At 46.9% G+C, this 27,856-nt stretch overlaps 1 protein-coding gene across 1 annotated transcript in view; it reads left to right on the top strand.

The window, feature by feature from the left end:
- LOC134577950 (membrane-spanning 4-domains subfamily A member 4A-like) overlaps window positions 1-27,856 on the top strand; it is a 70,794-nt gene that overhangs the window by 15,996 nt on the left and 26,942 nt on the right. The gene's annotated exons all lie outside the window — the stretch shown is intronic.

The raw sequence follows: 27,856 nt of genomic DNA, 5'->3' as shown, positions 1-27,856 counted from the left end.
CATAAGAAGGAGCCGCCCTGCGATGCTTGTCAGCCTGCACCTTCTGGCGAGCAGCGGAATCCACCAAAGAACGCTGAACCTGCTCCCAAGTATTACGCAAACCAGCCAAATGCTCATCCAGAACTGGCATGCCCTGCAAGGAGAAAGCAGCCGGAAGAACAACGGGATGCTGGCCATAGACAACGTAAAAAGGACTTTTGCCGGAAGAATCATGAGTAGCGTTATTCCGAGCAAACTCAGCCCAAGGAAGAAGGTCAGCCCAATTGTTCTGATGGTGGGATACGAAACAATGAAGGTACTGCTTCAGAGATTGATTGGCACGTTCAGCAGCTCCATTAGACTGGGGGTGGTAAGCGGAAGAAAATGAGAGAGAAATACCCATTTCCGAACAAAAGGCTTTCCAGAACCTGGAAATAAATTGGCTACCCCTATCGGACACAATAGATACGGGAATGCCATGCAACCGAAACACCTCTCTAGCGAAGATAAATGCCAGTTCCCTAGACGTGGGCAGCTTGCGAAGAGACACAAAGTGAGCCATCTTGGAAAACCGATCTACTATCATTAGGATAACTGTGTTACCATTCGAAGGGAGTAATTCAACAATAAAATCCATTGACAGGTTAGACCAAGGTCTCTCGGGAACGGGTAACGGATGCAACAGCCCACAAGGAACTCTACGAGAAGATTTCATACAGGCACAAGTAGTACAAGCACCTATATAGTCGGTGACATCCTTGCGTAAGGAATCCCACCAAAAATACAGAGAAACAGCTGACACCGTTTTGGAAATACCAGGATGTCCAGCAGTCTTAGTGTCATGATACAACGACAGAATATCCCGTCTCTCGGGAACATCAACGAACAGTTTATCATTAGGCCTCTTGCTAGGTGCCATGCTTTGTTTCGCTTGTATGGCCTGTAAGAGGGACAAGGAAATAGACAAAATAGTAGTAGCTATTATCCTGTCTGGTGGGAATGACAGGAGTAACAACAATCTCCTGTTTGTCAGTAGTTCGAACTGTCTGGACAGAGCGTCTGCTTTAGTGTTGCGATCACCTGGCCTATAGGTGATAATATAATTGAAATGAGACAAAAACAGTGACCACCTAGCCTGTCTAGAAGACAATCTTTTAGCCTCACTAAGGTAGGATAGGTTCTTGTGATCCGTAAATATGAGGATGGGATCCTTAGTTCCTTCTAACAAATGTCTCCAATCTTTAAGTGTTTAAATAATAGCAAGGAGTTCGCGATTACCCACGTCATAATTCTTTTCTGCTTTGGACATTTGTTTGGAAAAGAAGCCACAAGGATGCAATGGCTTGTCAGGTGACTCTCTTTGGGATAAGACAGCACCTACCCCGATATCGGAAGCATCAACTTCAAGAATATAGGGCAGTGAGGGGACAGGATGCTGTAAAATAGGTGCAGAGGCGAACGTAGTTTTAAGAAATTCAAAAGCCTGAAGTGCCTCGGGAGACCAGACACGAGTATTGCCATCCTTTTTTGTCATACAGGTGATAGGCGCTTCAATAGAGGAAAAACCTTTAATAAAGCGTCTATAATAGTTAGAGAAACCAAGAAAACGCTGAATGGCTTTCAAACCTTGTGGTAGAGGCCATTCTTTGACAGCAGAAAGCTTCTGGGGATCCATACGAAAACCTTTAGCGGAAATCAAATACCCCAAAAACTGGACTTCGGTGTCATATAAACCTTCCATGAATGCAGTAGTTAACCCATTGTTGGTCCAATCTACCTGTGAAGCAAGGGTACGAAACTGAATGCCATAGTCTGCAACAGACCTAGAACCCTGTTTAATTCTCATTAATGTTCTGGCGGCATTCTTTGACCTTTTAGTTGCGTCAAAAGTTCTACGAAAAGCTATAAGGAAACTATTGAAATTATGTACCATAGGTCCATTAGCCTCCCAAATAGGATTTGCCCACTCAAGTGCTTTATCGGTAAGTTGGTGCATCAGGAACCCTACTTTAGACCTATCTGTGGGAAAGGAAAGTGGATGCATTTCAAAGTGGAATCCTATTTGATTAATGAATCCTCTGCAAGTCTTAGCTTCCCCTCCATACTTAGGAGGGGGTGTTAAATGGGCCGAAGCATTAGGCAAAGTAGATACATCAGGAAGAAGAGGAGCAGGAGGATCTGGTACGGTTACTGAAATAGTTCTAGATAAGAGCGTTTGGAGAGCCTGGGCTATCTGATCCATACGGTGATCCTGCTCTACAAATCTAGCCTCATGAGAAACCATCTGCTGAGCTAAATCTGCGGGGTCCATGGCCCTATTGTAATGTAACGAAAATATACCCCAACACGCAGGATTCAACTCAACAGAAGACAACACAGAGAGGAGATACGTCTACCGGACCTTAGAATGGCTGGACTCAACGTATATGAGAGGAGTACAGAGTCAGGTGCGATCCGAGGTCAAGGGCACAAAGAGACAGCGTAAACTAAGACTAGCCGGGTTCTGGTACACAGTAAACAGCAAGCCGGCAAACAGAACAGATAAGGATAAAGAGATAACGTAGTCAGAAACAAAGCCAAGGTCAAGTACGAAGGAACAGAACTGAACACAACAAGCGCTAAAGGGAACTGAAACAGAAACCACGATAGGGCAAGGAAGGGAAAAAGGTGAGTATATATACCTAAACATCTATTTTGATTGGCCCCTGTCATATCCACGCCCCCAAAAGGTAAGTGTATGGGGAGTGTGGCATGACTGGGACCAATGGGAGGCCTTTGCCAATTTAGGCTCCCACTGTCCCTTTAAGAGCGCGCCCGATACCCGCGGCGCACTCTTAGAGTCAGACGGGACACGTGACCGCTTCTCGCGGTCACTGCCCGCCTTCCTGTCACAGACGGCGGATGAGCCGCGCGCAGCTCGTGCAGCAGCAGGACCCCGGCTTGAACAGAGGACCCCGGCTGGCCCCTGGAAAGGGTAAGTACCGCTACAGTGAGTTGCAGACAAATGGTCATATTGTGAAAGCTATCAGGACTATGGCTTAGCCGTGGACATTTATAGTGGCAGCAGGGATAGCTGAACGTTTTGATATAAGATTTGTGTAGGTGGGCTTGAAAATGAGGGAGTGGTGGCAGTTTAGAAATCATGTCCTGATTTTTCAGCTTTTGCCAGCTCCCACTCTAGTTTTGAACATTTTGCCATTTATTCCTATGGGACAAATTTCGCCACAAGAATGACGATATTCCGTGAACCATTCGGCAAAACGTTCCACAAAGTAATAGCAATCCGATCGGGAACAATCTGCACGTTTTGGTATATTTTTATCTATGTAGTGTAAAAACTGTGGGAGGAGTTAGGGTGGCAAATTTGGCTATAATAATAATAATAACTAGAAAAGCTACAATTTCTGGGGAAATTGTGAAGTGTTCTTGCCTCCACCAGTAGTATACAACTGGAGTGGGCTGAGTAACTGTTATTATTTATTTATATAGCACATTTAATTGCAATGTTGTTGCCCAAAGTGCTTCACAGTTACATTAAAACATACAGTTATAAAAACATTAGCAGGGGGGCGGAGCCTGACTGCCAAACGGACAAGACGCACAAGGAGTGGGCTCCCGAGTCTGGACCCAAGATTCCGGGCACAACGCCCGACCACCCGAGCACACAGACTGCTGACAGCACTAATCGAGTGCAAAAGACCAACCTGAACCCGGGGATACCAAACACTTGGTCCTCCGGTGCCAGGCGGACCACGTGCGGCAAGCGGCCTGTGCGGGTGGGAGCCGAGGAGGGACGGCCGCTCTCCCGGTTCTCTGGCAGACGAGGGGGCACACACATCCTACCCCCCCCCCCCCGCCGGTGGGGGTTATCCCGGTTCCCAAAGTCCTGTTCTGCCTCCGGTCTCAACGCCTCTGGGTACCCGACGGAACTATCAAGCGGGACGGAAGCCACCCAAGATGGCGGATGCACCAGGCACTGAGACGATGGGCCAGACAATAGCGCAATCGGACACAGCAGACCCCAGGTACCTAGTTCCGGACACCCTGGAGGTCATATTTGACAAATTCTGGTCCAAACTGCAGCAACGTATGAGACAGGCACAAGCTACACGGAAGCCAGACAGAGGTAAACAAAACCGCACTGAGCGGCGACCTCAGCAGCCTCCCAAATGCCGACAGCCAAACTACAATAGCCTCATAACACTAAAGGGTCAACCGCCACCACAGAAAACCCGCAGAAGGAAAAAGCGGGCTAATGGCAGACGTATCACCTACCGCTGCCGCACAGTCACGATCCCTACAACAACATTACCTAGCGGAGTCACTCTGGGGTACCCACGGGGACCACCTAAGGGCAGAACGGCGCACCTCACCGCTCACAAGGAGAAAATCGATACTGGGACAGTGTACCCTTCTTCCGAGCTGGGGGCCTACTTGGAGGTGATCCTCCCACGCCGCCCATATACCCGAGGGGATAGCTGTGCTCAGGCACGCCCTTGGGCCCCCGACCCTGTTGATGGGGTCAATGGACATGCGGCACAGGCCCCTGCTAAGGCCTCGGGCCGAAGAGACACGACACCAGGACGACGAGCACCCAGGAAGTGCAGAGGGAGAAACGTGGAGCGGGGAGTTGAGTGCCGGGAAAGCTCGGTCAGACTCCTGTTCGCCGCAACACGAACACTCCAGAACACCGGTAAACTCCTTACCGCCATCACGAACTTTCCACACGTGGGCATCGGCTGAACCAGGAGAGGCCGTCGGGTGCACACCACCGTACTCCACTACTATGGCACAGAACCCCAGCAAGTTCCAATGGACTGTCTTTGGCAACAGGATTCCCTTAGTGGACTGTCCCAATACATACATACCGACCTTCCCAAGTCCCGCACTCATTCTGCATGACCGTCTACGAGAACCAGGGACTTAACCCAGCTTACCGGCTCCGAGTTCGTAAAGCCTGACACGTTATTTTTATTAAATCTGGTATCAATGTGTTTTCACCCATGTATAGCACGGTTCAGCTAGATAGGAATGAGGATTAGCCCAGTGGTATATGCCATAATAAAAGAAAGATTTACAAAAACATTAGCAGGTGTAAAAGGCATTGTCTATGACATTACTTGCTGCTGCAGCCTGGCACAGGTCAGAGTATTTTTGCGGTTGCCATCTTCAAATGGTCATATTTTTAAAACTATAAATCCTACAGAGAAGAGCTTTATATTGTGAGAATCACAAGACCCAGTCCTACATTTTGATGTATAGTATGTCTCTGAGATATTAAGAATGAAGGCACAGTCGCAGTTTAGAAATTGCCCTTCAAAAGTGAGCTTTGCAGAGTGGAGTTTCAATGAATGTCAATGGAAGGCGTGAGTTGCAAACAAATGGTCATATTGTGAAAACTATCAGGACTATGGCTTAGCCAGGGACATTTCTAGTGGCAGCAGGGATAGCTGAACGTTTTGATACAAGATTTGTGTAGGTGGGCCTGAAAATTAGGGAGTGGTGGCAGTTTAGAAATCATGTCCTGATTTTTCAGCTTTTGCCAGCTCCCACTCTAGCTTTGCCATTCATTCCTATGGGACAAATTTTGCCACAAGAACGACGATATTCCGAGAACCATTCGCCGAAACGTTCCACAAAGTAATAGCAATCCGATCGGGAACAATCTGCACGTTTTGGTATATTTTTGTCTATGTAGTGTAAAAACTGTGGGAGGCGTTAGGGTGGCAAATTTGGCTATAATAATAATAATAATAATAATAATAATAATAATAATAATAATATATATGTGAGATAACATTAAGTGGTTGTCAGGGCTCCGCGGGCGGCAGTGAGGGGAGGCTGCAATCCTCTCGCAGCACTCACCCTCGATCCCCTCTCCCCTTACCGATAAGCGAGCGGCGTCCTCTCCTCTTGACACGCCGCTCGCGTCCTCCTCTCCTCCTCCCAGCGGCAGCATGTCTAACGCTGGGAGCCAGCACTATTATCTAAGCGCCGGGGTCACTCACGTGACCCGGCGTTAAAGCTACAGTGCAACAAACACAGTGGGGGGTATAGATATCCCCCACATGTGTTTGTTAATACTGATTGGTGGTTAGTCAATCAGGATTCAGGCTAGGATTTAAATACTTACCTTTCCTGTCTTTCTGTGCCCTGTTGTGGTCTTTGCTTCATAGTATTGATTGTGAACGTGTGCTTTCTGGTTACGTACTCTCTGGCTTTTTATACTGACTTTGTGACTTTCTCCTACCCTTTGACCTCGGCTTGTTTCTCGTTATTCTGTTTTCTGGTTCCCCTTACTCGGCTTATCTCCTGACTATTCTGTGTGTGCTTAGCCCGGCCACTCTAAGGACCGGTACTGCACACTTTCTGTGTGTGTGTCTGTGTGTGTGTTAGCGTGTTGGGTTCCCTAGAATCGTGACATTACAACAGGGCCATAATGGAACCTGCTGACATACCACAGCTCCTAGTTAATCAGGAGGCTAGAATGGATGGCTTGGACCACCGTATGGATCAGTTTGCTCAAGCTTTGCAGACCATACTGGCTCGTACTGCACACCTGCAGCCTGCCGTCCAGGAGGCGGTTGCTGCTGTGCCCGAACCCATTACCACTCCAGTACCCGTTCCTGCTCATGTAGTCCATATGACACCTCCACAGCGCTATAGTGGTGACCCAGCTTTGTGTCGTGGTTTCCTCAATCAAATTGACATCCATTTGGTGATGAATCCACGTTCCTATCCCACCGACAGGTCCAAAATTGCCTTTTTGATAAACCACCTGTCTGGGAGAGCTTTAGCATGGGCAAACCCCATGTGGGAAAATATGTCTCCTATGTCCTTTGCAGATTTTTTGTCAGCATTCAAACGCACGCTTGATCAACCCGGTAGGGTTGCCTCTGCTGGCAAAGCTCTGCTTAGGGTTCGACAGGGTAACAGATCTGTAGCGGATTATACTATCGAATTCCGCACTCTAGCAGCTGAAGTAGTTTGGAATAATGACGCCCTCGTCAGGGCCGGATTAAGAGCCCAGTGGGCCTGGTGCTGCCAATTATCATGGGGCCTAATTACAGAATCTTATCGATGAAAAACACTAAAATAGTCATACCTCCCAAGCATCATATATCTGATGGAGTTGGTGTTGGAGGGAAACTCAAGGGATGCAGCTATAAGAAAACACATACTCTATGCTAATCTCTTTATCTAATTTATGCTTTCATCTTTTAAGTAAATCCATACCAACAGCAGTGTCCAGTGAAGCAGGAAGCCAATGGGCGGGGTAAAAGAGTAGGCCACTGATGCGAATCACATGACCAGAACTGCCAGAAGGGGTGAACATGCCCAAAAAGGGGGTATGTCTGTCCAAAGAATTGGAAGGCCAGCCTGGCATCAGTGTCCCTATGCATCACAGTGTCAGTGTCCCCATGTCGCCCAGTCCCCTAGTCTCCCGGTGTCTGTGTCCCCATTTCTCCCAGTGTCCCCAGTGTCACTAGGATACATGGGGACACAGAGACACGGGGACACTGAGACACTTGGAGACACTGAGACACTTGGAGACACGGGGACACTGAGACACTTGGAGACACGGGGACACTGAGACACTTGGAGACACGGGGACACTTGGAGACATGGGGGCACTGAGACACTTGGAGACATGGGGGATCTTGTGGATACAGACATGGGGACACTGAGAGACATGGAGACATGGGGACCCAGACATTTGGGGAACCCGGGAGAAATGGGGTCACAGACACTGGGAGACATGGGGACACAGAGATATGGGGACACAGAGACTGGGAGACATGGGGACACTGAGACACTAGGGACACTGGCTGGGAGACATAGGGACACTAGGAGACATGGGGACACAGACACTAGCTGGGAGACATGTGGACACTGGGATACATGGGGACACCGGCTGAGAGGCATGGGGATACTGGGAGCCATGGGGACACAGACACTAGGGACACTGGCTGGGAGGCATGGGGACACTGGGAGACATGTGTCCCAATGTGCCTACCTATGTCTCACAGCATCCCCATGTTTCTGTGTCCCCATGTGTCTCAGTGTTCCCATGTGTCTCAGTGTCCCCACGTCTCCCAGTGTCCCCCAGTGTCTCAGTGTCCCAACGTCTCCCAGTGTCCTCCAGTGTCCCTCAGTGTCCCCCAGTGTCCCCATGTCTCCCTGATGTCTTTCCCATCATCCCTTACTTCCCTGAGCTGTAGTCTGTCTTTGCAGGCTGAGAGCTGCTGTCTTTGTACTGTGTAGCTGCTCCCCTGTGTATCAGTGAGTAGAGAGAGGCAGGGAGGGATATGCTGTAACTTCCTATCCCTGCCTCTCTCCATACACAGTGACCCCTACTGGCCGGTGCTGGTATTGCAGAGTAATCTCTGTTTATACTGAGAAAAATATTTGCATTGCCGGTAATACTGCAATACCAGCATGGCCAGCAGCCTCAAATACAGGCTGTGCCTTAAAATATTAGTCAGGAGGAAAACCTAAGAGTAGTGTGTAAAAAAAAAAAAAAAAAAAATTTTTTTTTTTTTTTTTTAAATGGGCCTATTCCATGGGCCTGGGCCTGGAGCTGCAGCTCCATCAGCCCCTATGTTAATCCGGCCCTGGTGGTAGTGCAGTGTGTGTTAGTGCAGTGTGCGTTAGTGCAGGGGAGCAGTATGTCTGTGTGTTAGTTCAGTGTGTGTTAGTGCAGAGGAGCAGTATGTGTGTGTGTTGTTGCAGTGTGTGTTGGTGCAGGGGAGCAGTATGTTTGTGTGTTAGTGCAGTGTGTGTTAGTGCAGGGGATCAGTATGTTTGTGTGTTAGTGAAGTGTGTGTTAGTGTGTTAGTGCAGGGGAGCAGTATGTTTGTGTGTTAGTGCAGTGTGTGTTAGTGCAGGGGAGCAGTATGTTTGTGTCTTAGTGCAGTGTGTGTTAGTGCAGGGGAGCAGTATGTTTGTGTGTTAGTGCAGTGTGTGTTAGTGCAGGGGAGCAGTATGTTTGTGTGTTAGTGCAGTGTGTGTTAGTGCAGGGGAGCAGTATGTTTGTGTGTTAGTGCAGTGCGTGTTAGTGTGTTAGTGCAGGGGAGCAGTATGTTTGTGTGTTAGTGCAGTGTGTGTTAGTGCAGTGGAGCAGTATGTTTGTGTGTTAGTGCAGTGTGTGTTAGTGTGTTAGTGCAGGGGAGCAGTATGTTTGTGTGTTAGTGCAGTGTGTGTTAGTGTGTTAGTGCAGGGGAGCAGTATGTTTGTGTGTTAGTGCAGTGTGTGTTAGTGCAGGGGAGCAGTATGTGTGTGTGTTAGTGCAGTGTGTGTTAGTGTGTTAGTGCAGTGTGTGTTAGTGCAGGGGAGCAGTATGTTTGTGTGTTAGTGCAGTGTGTGGTAGTGCAGGGGAGCAGTATGTTTGTGTGTTAGTGCAGTGTGTGTTAGTGTGTTAGTGCAGGGGAGCAGTATGTTTTTGTTTTAGTGCAGTGTGTGTTAGTGCAGGGGAGCAGTGTGTTTGTGTGTTAGTGCAGTGTGTGTTAGTGTGTTAGTGCAGGGGAGCAGTATGTTTGTGTGTTAGTGCAGTGTGTGTTAGTGTGTTAGTGCAGGGGAGCAGTAGGTTTGTGTGTTAGTGCAGTGTGTGGTAGTGCAGGGGAGCAGTATGTTTGTGTGTTAGTGCAGTGTGTGTTAGTGTGTTAGTGCAGGGGAGCAGTATGTTTGTGTGTTAGTGCAGTGTGTGTTAGTGCAGGGGAGCAGTATGTTTGTGTGTTAGTGCAGTGCGTGTTAGTGCAGGGGAGCAGTATGTTTGTGTGTTAGTGCAGTGCGTGTTAGTGCAGGGGAGCAGTATGTTTGTGTGTCAGTGCAGTGTGTGTTAGTGCAGGGGAGCAGTATGTTTGTGTGTTAGTGCAGTGTGTGTTAGTGTGTTAGTGCAGGGGAGCAGTATGTTTGTGTGTTAGTGCAGTGTGTGTTAGTGTGTTAGTGCAGGGGAGCAGTATGTTTGTGTGTTAGTGCAGTGTGTGTTAGTGTGTTAGTGCAGGGGAGCAGTATGTTTGTGTGTTAGTGCAGGGGAGCAGTATGTTTGTGTGTCAGTGCAGTGTGTGTTAGTGCAGGGGAGCAGTATGTTTGTGTGTTAGTGCAGTGTGTGTTAGTGTGTTAGTGCAGGGGAGCAGTATGTTTGTGTGTTAGTGCAGTGTGTGTTAGTGCAGGGGTGCAGTGTGTGTAGTGTGTGTGTATGTGTGTATATGGCCTTAAATTATTATTATTATTATTAAAAAGTTAAAAAAATGCCATTTACTCCCCCTTTTAACTTTGCAAAGGGTGGGGGTACAATCACATACCTGGTGGTCCAGTGAGAGGGGGGCTACACCACACACCGATGCCTGGTGGTCCAGCCGGCAGGTAATTCAGTCTGTACCCCGCAGGGTACAGACCATCTCTCTCTCCCTCTCGCGAGCACCATTTTTTCAGAGCGTTGCCATGGGTTACCATGGCAACGCTCTGATAATCTTGGAGCTTGCGAGAAGAAGAGAAAGGAAGCTGCTCGGCGTGTGCGGAGGGTGACCGGCTCACTGCCCGATCTCCGCTCCGGCCCATGATGGGATAGAACTCCATCTTGGGGCCGGTGCTGCTGTGCATGGGCTGGCAGGGGAGATCTCTTGATCTTTCCTGTCGGCCCATGGCCATCGCGGCCCACCGGGCATTTGCCTGGTTTGCCCGATGGCCAGTCCGGGCCTGCTACCGCCCACCTGGAATCCTGAAACGCCCACTAGTGGGCCGTAGGGACCAGGTTGACGACCCATGAACTAGAGTAACCGTGAAAAACATTAAAGGACCACTATAGGCACCCAGACCACTTCAACTCAATGAAGTGGTCTGGGTGCCAGGTTCCTCTAGTTTTAACCCTGCAGCTGAAAACAGAGAAACTGATTTGTTTACACTGAGGGTTAATCCAGCCTCTAGTGGCTGTCTCACTGAGAGCCGCTAGAGACGCATCCAAGATTCTCACTGTGAAAAAAAACGAGTGGGGGGACCTAACAAGTTTTTTTTCCTGGCACTATAGTGGTCCTTTAAGTAGTCCTAGTGGTATTAATCCAAGTAATGGGGAGCTGTCTTAGTAAGTTATTTAGTAGAGATTCTAGGTTTTGCCTTAATGAGCACCTAATCTACTTTTAAATTTATCTACTTGGCTTGCTATCTCTAGCGGTCTGCTGAGAGATAATTACCTATCCTGTGCCTTCGAGGGAACTTATCTTTGTGATTAGAATAAGTATCTAGGATAGAAACAACACCTATCTGTATAGATTGCGTACAGATAAGGGCTCAGGGCAACGAATAGCTCTAGCTTTCTGTTAACAGATGATTTTCTAAACTGTGCCTTCAAGGTCACCTATCATGCTGATTAAGCTACGTACCTAAAGTCAAGGCAGCCCTATCTGGATTGATATCCGGTGAAAGGCTGACCAATATAACAACGGCTTCCCTGGAATATATCGTATAGATATGGGGCTTAAAAAAGTTGGTCAAGAGGCAGTGTCGTCCGCTCGAGTTAGGAGAACTCTAAATCATTAGGATGCCGAAGTTACAGGGACACTATAGTCACCTGAACAACAAAAGTAGTGTGCAGCGCAAATACGTGATACCACAAATAAAATGTAATACATGCACTGTGGATGTGTATATACCCAATAGGAGAAACACACAAATATACCCCAAATATATATACAGGATCAGATGGTAACCAGGAATCAAATGCTGGAAGGTTCAATAATGTAACCCTTTTCTGAAAGTCTGTTTTCGGGTAATTGTGTTTATAGAAGAAAATCCAAAGGGTATTCCTCTGTGTGAAGCTTGTTCCTCGGAGTAAATGATGCAGAACAAGCACACCAACTAAAAAGCAGGTATTCTGCTATAGAGCTATAGAGGACCAAGTTCGCACTCCAGCCATGCTCTGCATAAATGAATGACTCTTCCCAATATGCCATAAACAGGTTGGCATAGCTGGGTGCGAACTTGGTCCCCATGGCGTTACCCCTCTTCTGAATATAAAAGTTATCCTCAAACCCAAAAAATTATTTTGTAAAATCATTTGAATGCCCCTATTGATAAAATCTATCTGTTGATCCTTAAAGGAATCAGATTTCCTCAGGAAATGTTCTACTGCTTCACAGCCTTTGTGATGTTCAATGATAGTGTACAGGCTGCTCACATCACTGGTCACTAAGAAGTATTCCTCTAACCAAATGATCTCCTGTAATGTTTGAAGGACATGAATCGAATCTTTCAAATAAGCACGAGTATTAACAACTAAAGGTTGTAAAAGAGTGTCGATATAATGAGACAGGAGTGACAACAGAGAATCCACCCCTGCCACTATTGGTCTACCTACCCCCTATTGGTACCCCCCCCCCGAGGACACGCCCTCTGGGCGGGGAGGGCCAGGCCTGGCAGGAAAATGAGAATGGAAGGAACGTACAAGGCAAGGAGCGTGTACAGCGTCAGCGGAAATCCAACTGTTCTCCTCAGGCCCATAGCCCTTCCAATGCACCAGGTACTGAAGTCGACCTCTAAGGAAACGAGAGTCAAGAACAGCAGAAACTTCAAACTCCTCATGACCCTCCACAGAGACAGGAGGGGGAGGAGGAGTATGCCGGGTATAGCGGTTGCGTACGTAAGGCTTCAACAACGAGGTGTGAAAGACATTAGGAATACGCAGATTCTTAGGAAGACCCAAGGCATACGAAACAGGATTAACTTTATGCAAAATACGATAAGGACCAATAAAACGGGGGACCAATTTCATAGAAGGCACCCAGAGGCGAATATTTCGCGTGGAAAGCAAAACCCTGTCCCCCACGACATAAGAAGGAGCCGCCCTGCGATGCTTGTCAGCCTGCACCTTCTGGCGAGCAGCGGAATCCACCAAAGAACGCTGAACCTGCTCCCAAGTATTACGCAAACCAGCCAAATGCTCATCCAGAACTGGCATGCCCTGCAAGGAGAAAGCAGCCGGAAGAACAACGGGATGCTGGCCATAGACAACGTAAAAAGGACTTTTGCCGGAAGAATCATGAGTAGCGTTATTCCGAGCAAACTCAGCCCAAGGAAGAAGGTCAGCCCAATTGTTCTGATGGTGGGATACGAAACAATGAAGGTACTGCTTCAGAGATTGATTGGCACGTTCAGCAGCTCCATTAGACTGGGGGTGGTAAGCGGAAGAAAATGAGAGAGAAATACCCATTTCCGAACAAAAGGCTTTCCAGAACCTGGAAATAAATTGGCTACCCCTATCGGACACAATAGATACGGGAATGCCATGCAACCGAAACACCTCTCTAGCGAAGATAAATGCCAGTTCCCTAGACGTGGGCAGCTTGCGAAGAGACACAAAGTGAGCCATCTTGGAAAACCGATCTACTATCATTAGGATAACTGTGTTACCATTCGAAGGGAGTAATTCAACAATAAAATCCATTGACAGGTTAGACCAAGGTCTCTCGGGAACGGGTAACGGATGCAACAGCCCACAAGGAACTCTACGAGAAGATTTCATACAGGCACAAGTAGTACAAGCACCTATATAGTCGGTGACATCCTTGCGTAAGGAATCCCACCAAAAATACAGAGAAACAGCTGACACCGTTTTGGAAATACCAGGATGTCCAGCAGTCTTAGTGTCATGATACAACGACAGAATATCCCGTCTCTCGGGAACATCAACGAACAGTTTATCATTAGGCCTCTTGCTAGGTGCCATGCTTTGTTTCGCTTGTATGGCCTGTAAGAGGGACAAGGAAATAGACAAAATAGTAGTAGCTATTATCCTGTCTGGTGGGAATGACAGGAGTAACAACAATCTCCTGTTTGTCAGTAGTTCGAACTGTCTGGACAGAGCGTCTGCTTTAGTGTTGCGATCACCTGGCCTATAGGTGATAATATAATTGAAATGAGACAAAAACAGTGACCACCTAGCCTGTCTAGAAGACAATCTTTTAGCCTCACTAAGGTAGGATAGGTTCTTGTGATCCGTAAATATGAGGATGGGATCCTTAGTTCCTTCTAACAAATGTCTCCAATCTTTAAGTGTTTAAATAATAGCAAGGAGTTCGCGATTACCCACGTCATAATTCTTTTCTGCTTTGGACATTTGTTTGGAAAAGAAGCCACAAGGATGCAATGGCTTGTCAGGTGACTCTCTTTGGGATAAGACAGCACCTACCCCGATATCGGAAGCATCAACTTCAAGAATATAGGGCAGTGAGGGGACAGGATGCTGTAAAATAGGTGCAGAGGCGAACGTAGTTTTAAGAAATTCAAAAGCCTGAAGTGCCTCGGGAGACCAGACACGAGTATTGCCATCCTTTTTTGTCATACAGGTGATAGGCGCTTCAATAGAGGAAAAACCTTTAATAAAGCGTCTATAATAGTTAGAGAAACCAAGAAAACGCTGAATGGCTTTCAAACCTTGTGGTAGAGGCCATTCTTTGACAGCAGAAAGCTTCTGGGGATCCATACGAAAACCTTTAGCGGAAATCAAATACCCCAAAAACTGGACTTCGGTGTCATATAAACCTTCCATGAATGCAGTAGTTAACCCATTGTTGGTCCAATCTACCTGTGAAGCAAGGGTACGAAACTGAATGCCATAGTCTGCAACAGACCTAGAACCCTGTTTAATTCTCATTAATGTTCTGGCGGCATTCTTTGACCTTTTAGTTGCGTCAAAAGTTCTACGAAAAGCTATAAGGAAACTATTGAAATTATGTACCATAGGTCCATTAGCCTCCCAAATAGGATTTGCCCACTCAAGTGCTTTATCGGTAAGTTGGTGCATCAGGAACCCTACTTTAGACCTATCTGTGGGAAAGGAAAGTGGATGCATTTCAAAGTGGAATCCTATTTGATTAATGAATCCTCTGCAAGTCTTAGCTTCCCCTCCATACTTAGGAGGGGGTGTTAAATGGGCCGAAGCATTAGGCAAAGTAGATACATCAGGAAGAAGAGGAGCAGGAGGATCTGGTACGGTTACTGAAATAGTTCTAGATAAGAGCGTTTGGAGAGCCTGGGCTATCTGATCCATACGGTGATCCTGCTCTACAAATCTAGCCTCATGAGAAACCATCTGCTGAGCTAAATCTGCGGGGTCCATGGCCCTATTGTAATGTAACGAAAATATACCCCAACACGCAGGATTCAACTCAACAGAAGACAACACAGAGAGGAGATACGTCTACCGGACCTTAGAATGGCTGGACTCAACGTATATGAGAGGAGTACAGAGTCAGGTGCGATCCGAGGTCAAGGGCACAAAGAGACAGCGTAAACTAAGACTAGCCGGGTTCTGGTACACAGTAAACAGCAAGCCGGCAAACAGAACAGATAAGGATAAAGAGATAACGTAGTCAGAAACAAAGCCAAGGTCAAGTACGAAGGAACAGAACTGAACACAACAAGCGCTAAAGGGAACTGAAACAGAAACCACGATAGGGCAAGGAAGGGAAAAAGGTGAGTATATATACCTAAACATCTATTTTGATTGGCCCCTGTCATATCCACGCCCCCAAAAGGTAAGTGTATGGGGAGTGTGGCATGACTGGGACCAATGGGAGGCCTTTGCCAATTTAGGCTCCCACTGTCCCTTTAAGAGCGCGCCCGATACCCGCGGCGCACTCTTAGAGTCAGACGGGACACGTGACCGCTTCTCGCGGTCACTGCCCGCCTTCCTGTCACAGACGGCGGATGAGCCGCGCGCAGCTCGTGCAGCAGCAGGACCCCGGCTTGAACAGAGGACCCCGGCTGGCCCCTGGAAAGGGTAAGTACCGCTACAGTGAGTTGCAGACAAATGGTCATATTGTGAAAGCTATCAGGACTATGGCTTAGCCGTGGACATTTATAGTGGCAGCAGGGATAGCTGAACGTTTTGATATAAGATTTGTGTAGGTGGGCTTGAAAATGAGGGAGTGGTGGCAGTTTAGAAATCATGTCCTGATTTTTCAGCTTTTGCCAGCTCCCACTCTAGTTTTGAACATTTTGCCATTTATTCCTATGGGACAAATTTCGCCACAAGAATGACGATATTCCGTGAACCATTCGGCAAAACGTTCCACAAAGTAATAGCAATCCGATCGGGAACAATCTGCACGTTTTGGTATATTTTTATCTATGTAGTGTAAAAACTGTGGGAGGAGTTAGGGTGGCAAATTTGGCTATAATAATAATAATAACTAGAAAAGCTACAATTTCTGGGGAAATTGTGAAGTGTTCTTGCCTCCACCAGTAGTATACAACTGGAGTGGGCTGAGTAACTGTTATTATTTATTTATATAGCACATTTAATTGCAATGTTGTTGCCCAAAGTGCTTCACAGTTACATTAAAACATACAGTTATAAAAACATTAGCAGGGGGGCGGAGCCTGACTGCCAAACGGACAAGACGCACAAGGAGTGGGCTCCCGAGTCTGGACCCAAGATTCCGGGCACAACGCCCGACCACCCGAGCACACAGACTGCTGACAGCACTAATCGAGTGCAAAAGACCAACCTGAACCCGGGGATACCAAACACTTGGTCCTCCGGTGCCAGGCGGACCACGTGCGGCAAGCGGCCTGTGCGGGTGGGAGCCGAGGAGGGACGGCCGCTCTCCCGGTTCTCTGGCAGACGAGGGGGCACACACATCCTACCCCCCCCCCCCCGCCGGTGGGGGTTATCCCGGTTCCCAAAGTCCTGTTCTGCCTCCGGTCTCAACGCCTCTGGGTACCCGACGGAACTATCAAGCGGGACGGAAGCCACCCAAGATGGCGGATGCACCAGGCACTGAGACGATGGGCCAGACAATAGCGCAATCGGACACAGCAGACCCCAGGTACCTAGTTCCGGACACCCTGGAGGTCATATTTGACAAATTCTGGTCCAAACTGCAGCAACGTATGAGACAGGCACAAGCTACACGGAAGCCAGACAGAGGTAAACAAAACCGCACTGAGCGGCGACCTCAGCAGCCTCCCAAATGCCGACAGCCAAACTACAATAGCCTCATAACACTAAAGGGTCAACCGCCACCACAGAAAACCCGCAGAAGGAAAAAGCGGGCTAATGGCAGACGTATCACCTACCGCTGCCGCACAGTCACGATCCCTACAACAACATTACCTAGCGGAGTCACTCTGGGGTACCCACGGGGACCACCTAAGGGCAGAACGGCGCACCTCACCGCTCACAAGGAGAAAATCGATACTGGGACAGTGTACCCTTCTTCCGAGCTGGGGGCCTACTTGGAGGTGATCCTCCCACGCCGCCCATATACCCGAGGGGATAGCTGTGCTCAGGCACGCCCTTGGGCCCCCGACCCTGTTGATGGGGTCAATGGACATGCGGCACAGGCCCCTGCTAAGGCCTCGGGCCGAAGAGACACGACACCAGGACGACGAGCACCCAGGAAGTGCAGAGGGAGAAACGTGGAGCGGGGAGTTGAGTGCCGGGAAAGCTCGGTCAGACTCCTGTTCGCCGCAACACGAACACTCCAGAACACCGGTAAACTCCTTACCGCCATCACGAACTTTCCACACGTGGGCATCGGCTGAACCAGGAGAGGCCGTCGGGTGCACACCACCGTACTCCACTACTATGGCACAGAACCCCAGCAAGTTCCAATGGACTGTCTTTGGCAACAGGATTCCCTTAGTGGACTGTCCCAATACATACATACCGACCTTCCCAAGTCCCGCACTCATTCTGCATGACCGTCTACGAGAACCAGGGACTTAACCCAGCTTACCGGCTCCGAGTTCGTAAAGCCTGACACGTTATTTTTATTAAATCTGGTATCAATGTGTTTTCACCCATGTATAGCACGGTTCAGCTAGATAGGAATGAGGATTAGCCCAGTGGTATATGCCATAATAAAAGAAAGATTTACAAAAACATTAGCAGGTGTAAAAGGCATTGTCTATGACATTACTTGCTGCTGCAGCCTGGCACAGGTCAGAGTATTTTTGCGGTTGCCATCTTCAAATGGTCATATTTTTAAAACTATAAATCCTACAGAGAAGAGCTTTATATTGTGAGAATCACAAGACCCAGTCCTACATTTTGATGTATAGTATGTCTCTGAGATATTAAGAATGAAGGCACAGTCGCAGTTTAGAAATTGCCCTTCAAAAGTGAGCTTTGCAGAGTGGAGTTTCAATGAATGTCAATGGAAGGCGTGAGTTGCAAACAAATGGTCATATTGTGAAAACTATCAGGACTATGGCTTAGCCAGGGACATTTCTAGTGGCAGCAGGGATAGCTGAACGTTTTGATACAAGATTTGTGTAGGTGGGCCTGAAAATTAGGGAGTGGTGGCAGTTTAGAAATCATGTCCTGATTTTTCAGCTTTTGCCAGCTCCCACTCTAGCTTTGCCATTCATTCCTATGGGACAAATTTTGCCACAAGAACGACGATATTCCGAGAACCATTCGCCGAAACGTTCCACAAAGTAATAGCAATCCGATCGGGAACAATCTGCACGTTTTGGTATATTTTTGTCTATGTAGTGTAAAAACTGTGGGAGGCGTTAGGGTGGCAAATTTGGCTATAATAATAATAATAATAATAATAATAATAATAATAATAATATATATGTGAGATAACATTAAGTGGTTGTCAGGGCTCCGCGGGCGGCAGTGAGGGGAGGCTGCAATCCTCTCGCAGCACTCACCCTCGATCCCCTCTCCCCTTACCGATAAGCGAGCGGCGTCCTCTCCTCTTGACACGCCGCTCGCGTCCTCCTCTCCTCCTCCCAGCGGCAGCATGTCTAACGCTGGGAGCCAGCACTATTATCTAAGCGCCGGGGTCACTCACGTGACCCGGCGTTAAAGCTACAGTGCAACAAACACAGTGGGGGGTATAGATATCCCCCACATGTGTTTGTTAATACTGATTGGTGGTTAGTCAATCAGGATTCAGGCTAGGATTTAAATACTTACCTTTCCTGTCTTTCTGTGCCCTGTTGTGGTCTTTGCTTCATAGTATTGATTGTGAACGTGTGCTTTCTGGTTACGTACTCTCTGGCTTTTTATACTGACTTTGTGACTTTCTCCTACCCTTTGACCTCGGCTTGTTTCTCGTTATTCTGTTTTCTGGTTCCCCTTACTCGGCTTATCTCCTGACTATTCTGTGTGTGCTTAGCCCGGCCACTCTAAGGACCGGTACTGCACACTTTCTGTGTGTGTGTCTGTGTGTGTGTTAGCGTGTTGGGTTCCCTAGAATCGTGACATTACAACAGGGCCATAATGGAACCTGCTGACATACCACAGCTCCTAGTTAATCAGGAGGCTAGAATGGATGGCTTGGACCACCGTATGGATCAGTTTGCTCAAGCTTTGCAGACCATACTGGCTCGTACTGCACACCTGCAGCCTGCCGTCCAGGAGGCGGTTGCTGCTGTGCCCGAACCCATTACCACTCCAGTACCCGTTCCTGCTCATGTAGTCCATATGACACCTCCACAGCGCTATAGTGGTGACCCAGCTTTGTGTCGTGGTTTCCTCGATCAAATTGACATCCATTTGGTGATGAATCCACGTTCCTATCCCACCGACAGGTCCAAAATTGCCTTTTTGATAAACCACCTGTCTGGGAGAGCTTTAGCATGGGCAAACCCCATGTGGGAAAATATGTCTCCTATGTCCTTTGCAGATTTTTTGTCAGCATTCAAACGCACGCTTGATCAACCCGGTAGGGTTGCCTCTGCTGGCAAAGCTCTGCTTAGGGTTCGACAGGGTAACAGATCTGTAGCGGATTATACTATCGAATTCCGCACTCTAGCAGCTGAAGTAGTTTGGAATAATGACGCCCTCGTCAGGGCCGGATTAAGAGCCCAGTGGGCCTGGTGCTGCCAATTATCATGGGGCCTAATTACAGAATCTTATCGATGAAAAACACTAAAATAGTCATACCTCCCAAGCATCATATATCTGATGGAGTTGGTGTTGGAGGGAAACTCAAGGGATGCAGCTATAAGAAAACACATACTCTATGCTAATCTCTTTATCTAATTTATGCTTTCATCTTTTAAGTAAATCCATACCAACAGCAGTGTCCAGTGAAGCAGGAAGCCAATGGGCGGGGTAAAAGAGTAGGCCACTGATGCGAATCACATGACCAGAACTGCCAGAAGGGGTGAACATGCCCAAAAAGGGGGTATGTCTGTCCAAAGAATTGGAAGGCCAGCCTGGCATCAGTGTCCCTATGCATCACAGTGTCAGTGTCCCCATGTCGCCCAGTCCCCTAGTCTCCCGGTGTCTGTGTCCCCATTTCTCCCAGTGTCCCCAGTGTCACTAGGATACATGGGGACACAGAGACACGGGGACACTGAGACACTTGGAGACACTGAGACACTTGGAGACACGGGGACACTGAGACACTTGGAGACACGGGGACACTGAGACACTTGGAGACACGGGGACACTTGGAGACATGGGGGCACTGAGACACTTGGAGACATGGGGGATCTTGTGGATACAGACATGGGGACACTGAGAGACATGGAGACATGGGGACCCAGACATTTGGGGAACCCGGGAGAAATGGGGTCACAGACACTGGGAGACATGGGGACACAGAGATATGGGGACACAGAGACTGGGAGACATGGGGACACTGAGACACTAGGGACACTGGCTGGGAGACATAGGGACACTAGGAGACATGGGGACACAGACACTAGCTGGGAGACATGTGGACACTGGGATACATGGGGACACCGGCTGAGAGGCATGGGGATACTGGGAGCCATGGGGACACAGACACTAGGGACACTGGCTGGGAGGCATGGGGACACTGGGAGACATGTGTCCCAATGTGCCTACCTATGTCTCACAGCATCCCCATGTTTCTGTGTCCCCATGTGTCTCAGTGTTCCCATGTGTCTCAGTGTCCCCACGTCTCCCAGTGTCCCCCAGTGTCTCAGTGTCCCAACGTCTCCCAGTGTCCTCCAGTGTCCCTCAGTGTCCCCCAGTGTCCCCATGTCTCCCTGATGTCTTTCCCATCATCCCTTACTTCCCTGAGCTGTAGTCTGTCTTTGCAGGCTGAGAGCTGCTGTCTTTGTACTGTGTAGCTGCTCCCCTGTGTATCAGTGAGTAGAGAGAGGCAGGGAGGGATATGCTGTAACTTCCTATCCCTGCCTCTCTCCATACACAGTGACCCCTACTGGCCGGTGCTGGTATTGCAGAGTAATCTCTGTTTATACTGAGAAAAATATTTGCATTGCCGGTAATACTGCAATACCAGCATGGCCAGCAGCCTCAAATACAGGCTGTGCCTTAAAATATTAGTCAGGAGGAAAACCTAAGAGTAGTGTGTAAAAAAAAAAAAAAAAAAAATTTTTTTTTTTTTTTTTTTTAAATGGGCCTATTCCATGGGCCTGGGCCTGGAGCTGCAGCTCCATCAGCCCCTATGTTAATCCGGCCCTGGCCCTCGTAACAGCCTTTCAGGAGGGTTTGGCCGCTTACATACTGGATGAAATAGCATCCAGGGAACTGCCTGTTCTTCTGGATGATGTTATAGACTATGTAATCCTTATTGATAACCGTATTAGAGAGAGGCGTACTCAAAGACGGCTGGATACACGGGTGTTACCTGCTCTACCCAGTACTGCATTACTAGCATTACCCGCTCCTAGACAATCATCCCCCGAACCCATGCAATTGGGTGCTACAGGGTTAACTGAGGCTGAAAGAACGTATCGTAGAAGGGAGGGGTTATGTCTTTATTGTGGTAAGAGGGGGCACCACTGTAATACCTGCCCTAAGTTACAGGGAAACTACAGCACCTAAGGCCCAGAGAGGGGTCGGCCTCGGGTGTTATGACCTTGTCCCCTCATGTGTCCATCTCCAGACCGTTTATTACGGTTTCTCTTTTGGTCAATAAAACCACTATAACAACCAAAGCCTTGATCGATTCAGGTGCGGCAGACAACCTTATGGATGAGAACTTTGCCAAAACCGCAGCCCTGACTTTGATCCGAAAGGCCACACCCTTGGCCGTTGAGGCCATAGATGGTAGACCACTTGAGAAACCTCTGGTGACCCATGAAACCCAAGATATAGTTATGTCTGTGGGTGCTTTACACAAGGAACGATTAACCTTCCAAATAATTGACTCCCCTACTGCTACCATCGTTCTGGGTTTTCCCTGGTTAGTTAAACACAACCCAGTACTTGATTGGGGTTGTTTAGATATACTCTCCTGGGGGGAATCTTGTCAACGAGACTGTATGGCCCAGGTACGTCCCGTTTGTTTACTCAACGTGCCCACAGCTAAACCACTTTCTGTTTCTGTCCCTTCTGTATATGCAGACCTTGCATTGGTTTTCGAAAAAAGGGAGGCAGTTAAGTTACCTCCACACCGTGAGTATGACTGTGCCATTAACCTATTACCGGGTACTATGCCTCCTAGGGGTAAGGTCTACCCTCTTTCTGAGAAAGAGAACCAGGTCATGGAGGAGTACATACGGGAGGCCTTAACTAAAGGTTTTATTAGAAGGTCCTCCTCTCCGGCTGGTGCTGGTTTCTTTTTTGTGGCGAAAAAGGAGGGTGATTTGAGACCGTGTATAGATTACAGAGCAATAAACAATATAACGATTAAAAATGCCTATCCGATCCCTCTCATTACGGAGTTGTTTGATCGTGTCAAAGGTTCTAAATATTTTACAAAACTAGACCTCAGGGGGGCTTATAACCTTGTTCGTATCAAAGAGAACGATGAATGGAAAACGGCGTTCAATACACGCAGTGGGCATTACGAGTATCTAGTCATGCCTTTTGGATTGTGTAATGCTCCTGCCGTATTTCAGGATCTCATAAACGATGTCATTAGAGACCTACTGCATGTCTGTGCCGTAGTCTACCTTGATGACATACTGGTATATTCTCCAGATTTGGAGACACATCATACTCATGTTAGGATGGTGCTTAAAAAGTTGTTGCAGAACGGTCTTTATTGTAAATTAGAGAAATGCTTATTCGACCAAACTTCTGTACAATTCCTGGGTTATGTTATTTCTGAACAAGGATTCAGCATGGATCCTTCAAAATTGGAAGCTATACTGTCCTGGCCCCTTCCCCAAGGACTTAAGGCAATACAGCGATTTATAGGGTTTGCCAATTATTATAGAAAGTTTGTTAAAAACTTCTCATCCATTATTTCCCCTATCACTAAACTGACAAAAAAGGGTTTACACCCCAGGGTTTGGAATCCTAATGCTATTGTGGCCTTCGAGACTCTAAAAAAGGCATTTGCCACTGCCCCTGTGTTACACCATCCTGATCCTTCCCTTCCCTTTGTACTGGAAGTAGACGCCTCTGAATCAGGTATAGGAGCAGTGTTGTCACAAAGACAATCGTATGACGAACCCCTCCTTCCCTGTGGTTACTTTTCAAAACGCTTGTCAGAGTCTGAAAAGAATTACGACGTTGGGAACAGGGAATTATTAGCTATAGTGATGGCATTTAAAGAATGGAGGTACTTGTTAGAGGGAGCTAGACACAAGATTCTGGTTATAAACGATCATAAAAATCTATCCTATATCGCAGATGCTAAGAGGTTATCCTCTCGTCAGGCTAGATGGTCTTTATTTCTCTCACGTTTTCAGTACATAATCACATACAGGCCTGGTTATCGAAATGTCAAGGCTGATGCCATCTCCCGCCAGTACGAACCTGTAGATTCTATTACCTCCACTCCTGAGCCCATTGTACCCACAACTAAAATAATAGCTACTACCCGTTTGGTTATCTCGTCTCTTTTTCTTGATGGTATCAAGTCATACCAATCCCAAGCACCCTCTGAGACTCCTACTGGTAAGCTGTACGTGAAAGTAAAAGACAGAAAGAAGTTGTTAACTTTATTTCACACAGCCAAAACGGCTGGTCATCCAGGGGTTACCAAGACTTACAAGGGTCTTATCCAACAGTTTTGGTGGCCCTCACTCAAAAAAGACGTGGTAGATTACGTGCAGGCTTGCCGTGTCTGTACACAGTGTAAGTCCCCTAATGTTAAACCCCTGGGACTCCTTATGCCCCTATCTGTACCCAAGAAACCGTGGACACACTTATCCATGGACTTTATTGTGGATCTTCCTTCATCTGATGGGCAGACAGTAATTTTGACTGTAACGGATAGGTTCTCCAAAATGGCGCACTTCATTCCGCTTAAGAAGCTACCTTCTGCGGTTCAGTTGGCTCAGGTGTTTGCCAAAGAAGTGTTCCGCTTGCATGGTATACCACAAGATATCGTATCTGACAGGGGCCCTCAGTTTGTCTCTAGGTTTTGGAGAGGCTTTTGTGCTGAGATGGGGGTCTCCTTATCATTTACTTCCTCCTATCATCCGCAATCTAATGGAGCTGCCGAACGAGCAAATCAGTCTGTGGAGTTGTATTTACGCTGTTTCACGAATGCACACCAGGACAACTGGTCCCATCTCCTTCCCTGGGCTGAGTTTGCCAGAAACACTGTGTCTCATTCTTCTACTGGCGTAAGTCCTTTTATGGTGGCTTATGGGTTCCAACCCGCTGTCCTTCCCGGTGTGTTCTCCGACAAGGGAATGCCCGCTTTGGACGAGCACTCTCGCAGCACTCACCCTCGGTCCGTCGCCGCCCGCGGTCCCCTCTCCCCTTACCGATAAGCGAGCGGCGTCCTCTCCTCTTGACACGCCGCTCGCGTCCTCCTCTCCTCCTCCCAGTGGCAGCATGTCTAACGCTGCATGCTGGGAGCCGGCACTATTATCTAAGCGCCGGGGTCACTCACGTGACCCGGCGTTAAAGCTACAGTGCAACAAACACAGTGGGGGGTATAGATATCCCCCACGTGTGTTTGTTAATACTGATTGGTGGTTAACCAATCAGGATTCAGGCTAGGATTTAAATACTTACCTTTCCTGTCTTTCTGTGCCCTGTTGTGGTCTTTGCTTCATAGTATTGATTGTGAACGTGTGCTTTCTGGTTACGTACTCTCTGGCTTGTTATACTGACTTTGTGACTTTCTCCTACCCTTTGACCTCGGCTTGTTTCTCGTTATTCTGTTTTCTGGTTCCCCTTACTCGGCTTATCTCCTGACTATTCTGTGCGTGCTTAGCCCGGCCACTCTAAGGACCGGTACTGCACACTTTCTGTGTGTGTGTCTGTGTGTGTGTTAGCGTGTTGGGTTCCCTAGAATCGTGACAGTGGTCTTGCTATGCAAGAACACTTAACTAGAAAAGCTACAATTTCTGGGGAAATTGTGAAGTGTTCTTGCCTCCACCAGTAGTCTACAACTGGAGTGGGCGGAGTAACTGTTATTATTTATTTATATAGCACATTTAATTGCAATGTTGTTGCCCAAAGTGCTTCACAGTTACATTAAAACATACAGTTATAAAAACATTAGCAGGTGCAAAAGGCCCTGTCTATGACATCACTTGCTGCTGCAGCCTGGCACAGGTCAGAGTATTTTTGCGGTTGCCATCTTCAAACGGTCGTATTTTAAAAACTATAATTCCTACAGTGAAGAGCTTTATATTGTGAGAATCACAAGACCCAGACCTACATTTTGATGTATAGTATGTCTCTGCAATATTAAAAATGAAGGCACAGTCGCAGTTTAGAAATTGCCCTTCAAATGTGAGCTTTGCAGAGTGGAGTTTCAATGAATGTCAATGGGTGGCGCGAGTTGCAAACAAATGGTCATATTGTAAAAACTATCAGGACTATGGCTTAGCCGTGGATATTTTTAGTGGCAGCAGGGATAGCTGAACGTTTTGATATAAGATTTGTGTAGGTGGGCTTGAAAATGTGGGAGTGGTGGCAGTTTAGAAATCATGTCCTGATTTTTCAGCTTTTGCCAGCTCCCACTCTAGCTTTGCCATTCATTCCTATGGGACAAATTTCGCCACAAGAACGACGATATTCCGAGAACCATTCGGCGAAACGTTCCACAAAGTAATAGCACTCCGATCGGGAACAATCTGCACGTTTTGGTATATTTTTGTCTATGTAGTGTAAAAACTGTGGGAGGAGTTAGGGTGGCAAATTTGGCTATAATAATAATAATATATATATGTGAGATAACAGTAAGTGGTCTTGCTTTGCAAGAACACTTAATAATATATATGTGAGATAACAGTAAGTGGTCTTGCTATGCAAGAACACTTAATAAGAAGAAGAAGAAGAAGAAGAATATATATGTGAGATAACATTAAGTGGTCTTGCTATGCAAGAACACTTAATAATAATAATATATATGTGAGATAACATTAAGTGGTCTTGCTATGCAAGAACACTTAATTACACTTGCAGGGTTAAGAGTAGTGGGAGTTGGCACCCAGACCACTCCAATGGGCAGAAGTGGTCTGGGTGCCTGGAGTGTCCCTTTAAAGTGAAGCAATCCCTTTTTTTTTACTTCCCAATGCATGTACTGCATTACAATAGTCATTTACAGGCATAACTGATACTGCAACTGCAGATTTCCAGTGATTTGATGTCCAGTGATTTATTTAGTGATTTCCAGTGGGTTTTTATTCAGTTAAAACAAATTCCAAATTAACCAATACAGCCAATCTGCCGGGTGGAATATTTCAGAGAGGTTATTCTGATGACAGACAAACTGCGGTGATGTCCGCATTAAATTGGACTATAAGTCTGCAAAATACTTTTTTAAACTGTTTTCTTCTTAGAAAATTATATTCCAGTATTTCAGAGCACCTTTCCATTTGCCTCTAGTAACTACTAACCCTCTCCCCCCCCCCCCCCATTGCAACTCACAGCACCAAAAGCCATACAACTTCCTTAGACAGCTGCCACCATTATACTCCTATAGTGCTTAGCCTGTATTGGACCCATTTGCCTGCTTTGAGCGTATAAGGTACAGTATGTACTCCTGCAGAAATTGAGTTATTTTAAAAAGTAAAAAAAATCTCACTTACTGTATGCAGGGATCATGGCTTTAACGCCAGCATATCACTACCCTTCAAGAGTTGCATATTCTGTAAAGGAGCAGAGGTGCAATACAGCAAGATGGCACATGACATGTAAATTGGAAAATACAGGGAAATGTTTATTGCACCATGATCCCCAAAAAAGGGGACGGAAGCTAAAGAGCTGCTCCGGGCGAGAATAGAACCTTCCATTTTGTGTTCCCTCGCTGACAGAAGCGGCGCGGAAATGTCCGTACTCGCGAGGCACCATTACGTACAGTGAGGGTATGTAAAGTGGGTTATGCCTGTAGTGTCGATTGTGGGGTATGCCTGTAGTGTCGACTGCTGTCACTGGGAAACTCTAGCTAATGCTTCTTTATTTTGCCAGCCACCAAAGGAGAAGCAGCTGACAGTCGCTTTGGAACTAGGGAAGTCTAGGTACCAGAACCACTTATAAGAGTGTTCTTATAGTTGCTCAGTATATTTATTTACACATTTTTTTTTTAAATGTGAGAGCTTAGCATAGGTACAGACCCTGCAGCACAGGCATAGACCCTTCAAGACATTTAAAAAAATCTGTGATCCTATGTTATATATTAAAAAATGGGGTTACATTTAATTTACCTTGCCTAGACTGAACCAATTGTTTTAGTAGGGTATATTATATCTATAAACAATACATGCATATAAATAATTGTAAATTTATGTAATTCAATTATAAAAGACAATGATTTGGCAAATATTTCAATAACTCCTTACATGTGCTGTGTAATTACAATTTCCATAAAGCAAAAAACATTATCCAGATCCCGTAGCATTTTGAAGGCACTATTTTTTAATTAGTTACGATCTTTGACTACTTCTTTAAATACAATATATTTACATTTAGGTTTAATACGTGACCTATCCATTGTAAAGAATATACATCGTAATAATTTTTTATTGCTCAACCCATAATTTTGATGGCCTCTCTTTGTTCTTT

This window comes from Pelobates fuscus, chromosome 11 (assembly GCF_036172605.1).
Source record: "Pelobates fuscus isolate aPelFus1 chromosome 11, aPelFus1.pri, whole genome shotgun sequence".
NCBI lineage: Eukaryota > Metazoa > Chordata > Amphibia > Anura > Pelobatidae > Pelobates > Pelobates fuscus.
The sequence above is the reverse complement of the archived record's forward strand: the minus strand, read 5'-3'. Positions and strand labels throughout refer to the sequence as shown.